This window comes from Crinia signifera, chromosome 11 (assembly GCF_055691185.1).
Source record: "Crinia signifera chromosome 11, ASM5569118v1, whole genome shotgun sequence".
In the NCBI taxonomy this organism is placed as follows: domain Eukaryota; kingdom Metazoa; phylum Chordata; class Amphibia; order Anura; family Myobatrachidae; genus Crinia; species Crinia signifera.
In genome coordinates, this window is record NC_139227.1 from 101515417 (window position 1) to 101524992 (window position 9576).

The window sequence follows — 9576 nt, forward strand, 5'->3', positions numbered from 1 at the left end:
AGCGTTTGCATGGGAACGCCCATGAAATGCGGGGCGTATGCATAGGGTAATGAGGCTAAGTAGCCCCTCACGCCCCTCTACGCCCCCTGTGCGGCGTCTAAAAAGAACGTTCGGCGAAACCGCTTGCACATGCACAGAGTGACCTCTGCACATGCGCAGACGGAAAACATCGGCGGTACGACCGCAAGCGGGAAAGACCGCACCGACCAGAATAATGCCCTCAGTCTGTTAGGCTCTCTCCTTGCCCATGATCCTGCCATCTCCTGCTCCCATCCATCCACTGACCTTCTGTTATACAGCACATATGGAAGCAATGTCAGATACTGTATGTTTCTGAAGCACAGATTTATGCTATAGCACAGTATAGAACTTGTAAGTAGTATTGGATATATTATACAAGATGACCTTTGTTTTAGGCTTAGTGACTCGAATACTTACATGTATTACAGTACGTAGGGCCTTATTCTAGTTCACTCTTTCTGATAAAATCCTTCTTAGATGGACAAAACCATGTGCACTGCAGGTGGGGCAGATGTAACATGTGCAGAGAGAATTCGATTTGGGTGGGATTTACTTCAAAATGTGATCTATATTGAAGTGTAAAAATAAAGCAGTCAGTATTTACCCTGCATAGAAACAAAATAGCCCACCGAAATCTAATTATCTCTGCACATTTTACATCTGCCCCCCTGCAGTGCTCATGGTTTTGTCCATCTTAAGAAGGATTTTGTCAGAAAGAGTGAAGTTTTATCGTTTGCATTGATTCTTAAATATGTCTTTATGGGTATGGAATGTATGGTCGACCTAAAGATGGTCAACAGTCATTAGATCGACACCACTAGGTCGACATACTGGAAGTTCGACATCGGTCTAGGTCGACATGGCACAAGATCAACAGGTCATTAGGTCGACACAAGCATTAGGTCGACATGGTCTAGGTTGACAGTCAAAAGGTTGACATGGGGTTTTTCACTGTTTTTTGACCCGAATGTCGACATAGTAACAGTTTTAAGTACAGTGCGTCCCCTCGCATGGCTTTCTGCGCTCATAAAAACAGGGAAAAACCCCATGTCGACCTTTTGAATGTCGACATAATGCTTGTGTCGACCTTGTGCCATGTCGACCTAGTGTAGACCCCTGTCGACCTTCCAGTATGTCGACCTAATGACTGTTGACTATTTTTAGGTCGACCAACTGACCGTATCCATCTTTACAATATACAGTAACTGAATGAATGACATTCCTATTCAATGTAGGGTCTGTTCTTCCAACTGGCAGAATATATTCTGACAGTCATAGGGCTATTTCACATGCTCCGGCTCCTGCCGGGTGGCATAAACCCCGCACGGCCAAAAGCTGTGCCGCACACAGTAGTTAGTAATGCACATGATTCTGTCCATTCACACGGGATGGCCACGGCCCGGCCAACCGGTTGCAGACGGATCCCACCACTGGAAGGGACGGCTGCCATTGAAAACTTCGAGGTGCGGGGCTTTGCTGCCCGGCAGGAGCCGGAGCTTGTGAAATAGCCCTAAAAGTCCCGGCATCGGCGAAAATGGACACCGATAGTCTGAAACGGCAATCCAGGCTCTGTTTCCGACAATACAGATCCGCCTCCATGGTGAGGCAAACCTGTTGCAAGCGAGTCCTGGCCGGGATTGAATACTGCCAGCTGCTATTGCCACCTGGTTGAAATAGCGACTGGGATTTCATATTTCTATTAATGGTTAATGATGCCTTTCATCTGTTTTACACACTATACTGTACGGTATATAGTGAACGATGGAGTCATTGGTGACAACTTGCAGTGACCTCTTTTGGTCACAAATTCAATGATATCGTAGCTGAGCGATTATCGGCAGACTGTGTATGTCAGGCGGGTCCAAACTGTGGCCCTCCAGCTGTTGTGAAACTATACATCCCAGCATGCCTTGCCATAGTTGTAGCATTCCCAAATAGCAAACCTGTGGCAAGGCATGATGGGACTTGTAGTTTCACAACAGCCATAGTTTGGACAGACCTGGTGTATGTGATAATAGATGGAGTTAATCACTGCGCTGTGTTTGAAAAAGCTGCTCAATAGTTAATAATACAATAAAATATTATCTAATAGTCGATAGTGACAAAGTTGACACTAAGAGTGGTCGACATTGACCGAAGGTTGACACAATCTTTAGGGCAACATGAGTAAGGTCGACATGAGTTTTTGGTGTCTATGTCGACATGCAGGGCCGGATTTGTGCCTAGGCCCGTGATGCATCGGCCTCAGGGCGGCACCATTTAAGGGCGGCAGGCAGGCTGACATTCTGTTAAATAGCAGCATGGCAGAGCGGGTGGGCAGCGGTGAGTGACGAGCGCCGCCACAGACATGAATTATCATATGTTGGCGGCAGCGCCGCTCGTCACCTGCCACTGCCCACCCACTCTGCCATGCACATTACATCACCGCTTAGTGGCTGGGTCCGACGGTCCCCCTGTGTATCCGGAAATGGCTCAGGCTCACTGCTGCCGGCACCCGCCCATTGGCTACTCTACACACACACAGTCTATTGGCTGCGTATCCAGCAGCTGAGCGGCGCGCAGATCCTCCCTGCGCTCAGTCAGTCACAGTGTGAGAGAGACTGACGGAGACACTGCTAATCACTCTGCATTAATAAGTGCCTCCCTCCGGGTCATCTGTACAGTGAGCAGCCCAGAGTGCTTAAAAAAATATTAAGGTGGGCTACAGTTAAATTTTAATGAAATATATAAATAACAATGTATATACACATATATGATTACATTAAAATAGGGGGGGGGGGGGGGACACAAAAATGTTGTGGCTGTGTGTGGTTGTGGCTGTGTGTATTTGGTTGTGGCTGTGTGTGTGTGGCTGTGTGTGTGTGGTTGTGGCTGTGTGTGTGTGTGTTTGGTTGTGGCCGTGTGTGTGTTTGGTTGTGGCTGTGTGTGTGGTTGTGGCTGTGTTTGGTTGTGGCTGTGTGTGTTTGGTTGTGGCTGTGTGTGTGTGGCTGTGTGTGTGTGTGGTTGTGGCTGTGTGTGGTTGTCGCTGTGTGTGTGTGTGTGTTTGGTTGTGGCTGTGTGTGTGTTTGGTTCTGGCTGTGTGTGTGTGGGTGTGTGTGTGTGGTTGTGGCTGTGTGTGTGGCTGTGGCTGTATGTGTGTGTGGTTGTGGCTGTGTGTGTGTTTGTGGCTGTGTGTGTGGTTGTGGCTGTGTGTGTGTGTGTGTGTAATACACTTATGGTAGAAGACTCCCTCATTGCACGATTCCATCCCAGCGGTGCAGTGTATTGTACAGGCTGCGCACTGAGGGCACAGAGACTTGAATTAAGAATTCATGAAGGCAGAGAAGAGAAGCCGGGGCAGCCGGCGTTATAAATGCAGAGGGGACGGCGAACGAGCTTCAGCGTCTCTGTGGAATTCGCACAAATCAGGGAATTGCTTTCTGATTACGGAGCCATAAATAATCCAGACGCTTCCGTTCCACAACAAGCACCAGGACTAAGCAGCATGAATGGTGTGATATTGGGGGCCATCGCCGCCCCCTCATACAGCAGTTACAAGCTCACGGGGAAATTGACTAAGATGGTAGTTGTATTTCACATGGGATGTTGCTATGGGCAACGATTCGGAATCTACTTCTTATGTATTTAGCACCTGCTAGTACTGTGGGATTTGTGGGGATGGCTCTGTGACTAATATACGGACAGAAATATGATTTATCTTGTATCAGGGGCAGAACACTACACCGTGTGGGGCCATACAGTATGTGTGTGTGTGTCTGTCTGTGTGTGTGCCTGCGTGTGTGCGCCTGCTGATTCCTACCACCGCCCTCGGCTCCACTGCACATGGAGGAAGCATAACTATGTATTCATATACCACCAACATATTGTGTAGTGTAGTACCAAGAATTTTTCATATCTTCATCAGTCGCTGCCCGGTGGAGCTTACACTCTAAGGGGGGGGGGATATTTATCAAAGATTGAACAGAGATAAAACTGTGAGAGGTAAAGTAGCAGTCATTCAGCTTCTGACATTGTACAGACTATGGCGCTGTTCTGATCTTCTGAATACAGCGCTCGGCCAATGGACACCCGCCGTCAACCAATGTGTAACTTGTCAACAGTATACATATGTGTGTATGTAAATCTATATACTGTACATATATATAATATATTTCTATATTATATGTATATTGGGGGTTATTCTGGTTGATTCGCAATGCTAGCAAATGATGGCCTGGCCGTCACCCATTCACAGGGGCGATTCCCTCGCAGGGAATGTGAATGGATGGTAACACCCATTTGCATCCTAGTGGGATCCACCCCATCATTCCATGGTCGTCGGCCATCAAATGATGGTGAAGGTGCACGCATATACAGTAAAAGCGACTCTCAAGTCACTGACATATGCGCAGATGGTGATGTCACCTGGCCGCCCCCGGCACCCGCGTCTACGCTGGGCGTTCCCATATGTAAATGGACCGGCCCGCTGCCCCACGCCCCCCGCCTGCACACCCTGTTCGCCATGGCCGCACGCACCCTGCGTCTGCACATGTGCAAAACTTTGCTCTCCCGTGTGAAAACACAGGGGGCGAATAAACCAGAATAACCCCCATAGTCTGTGGCCAGATTTACAGGGCGAGAGTTTGGTAGCGATCCCCAGCTTGTGAGCCCCGACATGTCGCTGGTGACTATCTCGCCCCGTTGCAGCGCAGAGTATGTGTGTCTGGGATTACAGTCTGATGCAGGTAGCCAGGAGCGGCGGTCGCTGTTTGTTCAGCGCTGCCAGCTATTGCACAGAGTATGGGGCCAGCGTTAATGTAAATGTTTCAGGCTGTTACTGCCTCTGCTTAATTCATGTCACACCTCATTCATTGTTCCACCGGCTGCTTTTAGTATTTGCTTTAATGAAATGAAATTGCAGAGAAAAGTGCTGGGACTTGTTGCAGCCTCTGCTGACTCCTGGTGGTTTTACTGTCTACGTTCATTTACTGAGTGTATCCTGACTGTAGCCCAAATGATGATATTCTAATGCAGGGGTGTCAAACTCAAATTCATCGGGGGCCGCATCAGCAGTTTGGTCACCCTCAAAGGGCCGGTTGTATCTGTAGGACTATGTGTCCACTCTTTATTATCATAATAGTGTCCATACAAGTATGTCCCAAATAATACCACTGTAACTCAGCAGTAGCATTTCCCTCCTGCTATTGCTGTGAACTGTAGTGCATTAGGGCACACGCTGCCTGCACAGGGGGGCAGCACTCAGTCTTAGGGCATATGTCCTGCTTATTATCATGGGACACAGCAATTAATGATGGGCTGCAATGTGCCAGTGCACACACACACACACATAGGCAGAGAGTTTGACACTTACCCGCTCTGATGCGTCCACTCCAGTCTGAGCTGCTCCACCACCAAGGACACAGCTGCGCTCTCACACAGGCGCATTTCCCCCTCCCTCCTGTGAGTAGCGCTCCTCGCACTATCTATCCAGGAGTGGAGGGCAGCGTGCTCCCGGTCCCGGTCAGCAGTAAGTGACCTGGAGCGCACACCAGCAGCACCATTCACCACAACGGACCTGCTCTTTCCTCTCTCTGGCTCCTATTTAGCAGGTGGAAGCGGAGGAGGGGTTGACGACCGGCGGCACTGCGCTAGAGGGCAGACGTTCTCTGGCTTGTAGGCTGAAGAGGCGGCTTTCTTGTTTAAAAAAAAAATCGAGAATAAAAGGTGAAGGCTGGCGGCGGCTGCGCAGGCCACATGAAGAGGTCTGGCGGGCCGGATTTGGCCCGCGGGCCTTGTGTTTGACACCCCTGTTCTAATGGATTGCCTCATATTGGCTTAGTAATATCGTGCCTGGTCTCTTTTCTCTGCCAAGGGGTTTTCTGGGTACTCAGAACCCCCCCCCCCTGCGTGCGCTTTTAGCACTGCACCACTATGGGACACCAGACATTGAGCCAGATCTTACACAGAACAAATTGCTTCAATACGGGATGTACTTTGTCCCTGTAAATGACGGGATAATCCCATACAATCCTGCAATTTATCTAAACTATGCATCCTGTGTAATTGGTGACACTGTCCTTATGTGATGCCTTGTAACATATAGGAGAAGTGGGGTGTGGCGGTTATTGGCTAATATCTCACAGCTATAACTAACGGGAACCAATAGCGCTGCGGGTCACTGCGGAGCTGCACCGATATGCAGTGTCAGTGGATAAGTCCCTGTGTACAGTAAATCATTCCACAGCCCGCCGTCACCGGCAATGATGGAGGAGTGAAATTTGCATATTACCATCCACAATTCCCAGGCTCATCTTTAACCCTGTATTGTTGTCACTACAGATGCTGGAGGGAATTTACTAAGATGCGATGTTGGGGGCCCAATTTTCAGGAACCTCTCGGCCATTCCGGGAGGGTAGGCAACCGTGCTATGGGCAACCATCAGAATCTGCTTCTTATTTAAAAAGCACCTTCTAGAAGATAACAGAATCTGATTTTGTTACCCATAGCAACATCCCGTCTGAAATAGAAGTCCCGTCTTAGTAAATGTCCCCCAATGACTATGCGGCCTGTGTACATCTTAGGCCGGGTCCTGATTGTTCACAAGACTCCAATTATTCAAATATTTACCAAGCAACCAGCAGGTGGCGCAAATAATCTTTTAACTCGTCAGTATTATTATTAGAGTTTTCTAGGGCTTATTTGTTACTGCCGTCGCTTTGGGTCCATACTGCTTCCTATGGTAATGGTTAATGCAGATAAATCACTGATTCTCATATGGTCCCTTTGTTCTCCTTATCTAATATTAGGTCGCAGTGGTTTATCATTTAATCAAAATGGTATAAACTCGCCGGTTATAATGTTATCACTATAATCAGTCTGTTCTGATGTCATCACTTAAAATCATCGAGTTATTGTTATCACATAATCAGTGACTTGTGATGTCATCACTTATTATCGGTGAGTTATGATGTAATCACTATAATTAGTGAGTTCAGATGTCATCACTTAAAATCGGTGAGTTACAATGTTATCACTGTAATCAGTCTGTTCTGATGTCATCACTTGTACTCAGTGAGTTATAATGTTATCACTATAGCAGTGTATTCTGATGTCATCACTTATAATCAGTGAGTTATAATGTTATCACTGTAATCAGTCTGTTCTGATGTCATCACTTGTACTCAGTGAGTTATATTGTCATCACTTTAATCAGGCTGATGGGAAGATCAGGAGAGGCTGTGAGAGGCGGGGGACAATAGGATAGCACATAGGGGTCCTTGTCCCACAGCTGAGCCCTTCCAGTGTAGGTAAATGGAGGCAGGAGGTGCGAGGCACCGAGAATTAACCTGCACAATGCCTCAAGTGTCTGCCTGTGTCAGTGGGATGAGCCGCTTTGTCTCCACAATAAACAGATCACGTGTTACATAGGGCATATATACGGGAGGTTCATTTATAGATTATACAGGCACCAAATATCAGCATTTACCACATAGCATACAGCGGAGTCCAGACACAATTACTAAAGTGCTAATTAGGTTTAATTAGATGCAAGCCTCTGTTGTCTTCCCTTTTATAACATCAAACGGGAATTTGCTTCTGTGCCATGAGCTGATTACAATATCAGTTTAGTAATGGGGACAGATCACAGCAGCCACACCGATCTTATCTGTAGAATCTGTGGGTGGGGGTCGAGACACACTCAGCCAATCATGAGGCCTGTTGTTAGCATTATGAGTCCATGTACTGCATGCAAAGATCACGTTTTGCGTGCGGGTCGAATGTCAGTATACTCTGACTTACAGGGGCTATTCACCCTTGTGGGGGTACACGACCCCCATAGTGGGAGAACAGAACTTGTGGCGAGCGCATCCCCCGCAAGGTGCTTTGATGTTGTCGTCCTTCTGTCGGAGTACCGGCAGTCGGGATTCAGATGTCAGTATAATGAGATGCCACTCGGCCCCCCCCCCTCAGCCCTACTATCTTAAGGGTAGATGTACTACGCCTTGAAGAGAGATGATTTAGAGAGAGATAAAGTTCATTCAACCATCATCCATTTATCCATCCTTCCTTCTATACATTATCCATCCATCCACCCAGGACCTCTTTCTCTCATCGTCCGTGGACCAATATGCAATATGTAGCACATATACGTGTGTACTATCTATCATCCTATTTCCCTATATTTGCCTGTAAGCCTGTGAGCAGGGCCCTCCTACCTCTGTCTGTACATTATTACCTACCAGTCACACATTATTAATGTCTTGTTACCATGTGTACAGCGCAGCGGAATATGATGGTGCTATATAAATAACTGTCAATAAATGATACAATCTGTAATTGTGAGTTGCCCAATCAGAAGTGATTGGAGATCTGCTAATTATTTTCATTTGCTCTAGTAATAAACCTTCATCTCTCAGATATAAGGAACGACCCCGGAACGCCGGCTCCAGTAGCTGTATAAAGGTAGCGAGACTTCCGAGGAGACATGTTTTATTAAGTGCTCGTTCTCCCTGACCCACAAATGAGGGATAGGCACTTAACTGAGAGAACGATGGTCTATTAAAACCAAATCTGCTGTTTATACCATAGAAATGGTTTCCAGAGAAACAGAGATACAATGAAGGACGGAGAACGAGGCTCATTTCTTTGTGTCTTATTCAATGTACGACTGAGAGCATAACAAAGCGCGCTGCGGAGCTCCAATCCCGGAACCTGCGCTGCTGCTGCTGCTGCAGCACCATCATCATAGCCCTATAGGAAAATGTCTTTGGGTTCAAGCAATATGTGAATTACAATGTGATAAAATACATCAAAGGAAATGTACTAAGCCTTGGAGAGCGAGGGAACGGAGAGAGATAAACTGCCAGCTCCGACAGAAATTGCCATGTTACATGCTGGCTGTGAAAAATGACAGTATAGTGGCATGGCCAGGGCACCGCCACCCAAGTGGCAGCGGGGGGTGTTCACTGGGGGATCAGGGTCTACTTTTTGCAGATACACTCTGACAACATGCATAGAAACCCCTGGCAACGAGCACGTAACACCCCTGGCAATGAGCATGTATACCCTGGCAACAAGTAATGTATCCCCTGGCAACGAACATGAAAACCCTTAGCAATGAGCAAGAAACCCCGCTGGGATGTGATGGCATAAAGCACAAGGACAGGAACCACTGAAGGTGCCAACATGGACCTTGGTATCTTGATGCTGTATACAGTAGCCCGCGATGGCACAGGGCACCTTATCAGCTGTATTGCAGACCGAAAAGAACAAATGCTGTTTCCTTTTAAATACTATTTAAATTCCAATAAAAAGAAATATAATCTATCATTCCAGGCTGCAGACTAGCAGGAATCCTCCACGTGCTTCATATAAGTGTACCGGTGGGCTGCTGGGTAATGCTCCGTGTATTGGCTGGTAACTAGCGTTTCATATAGCCATGCTGAAAAGGATAATAACGCAAAGGGCTCATTGAGTATAATTTTCTGCTATTAACTGAATTTGTGTTGGAAGACACAATGCGCATTAGCCGCAGTCAAACCCTCAATCAAGACATATTACACTGACAAAGGCCCC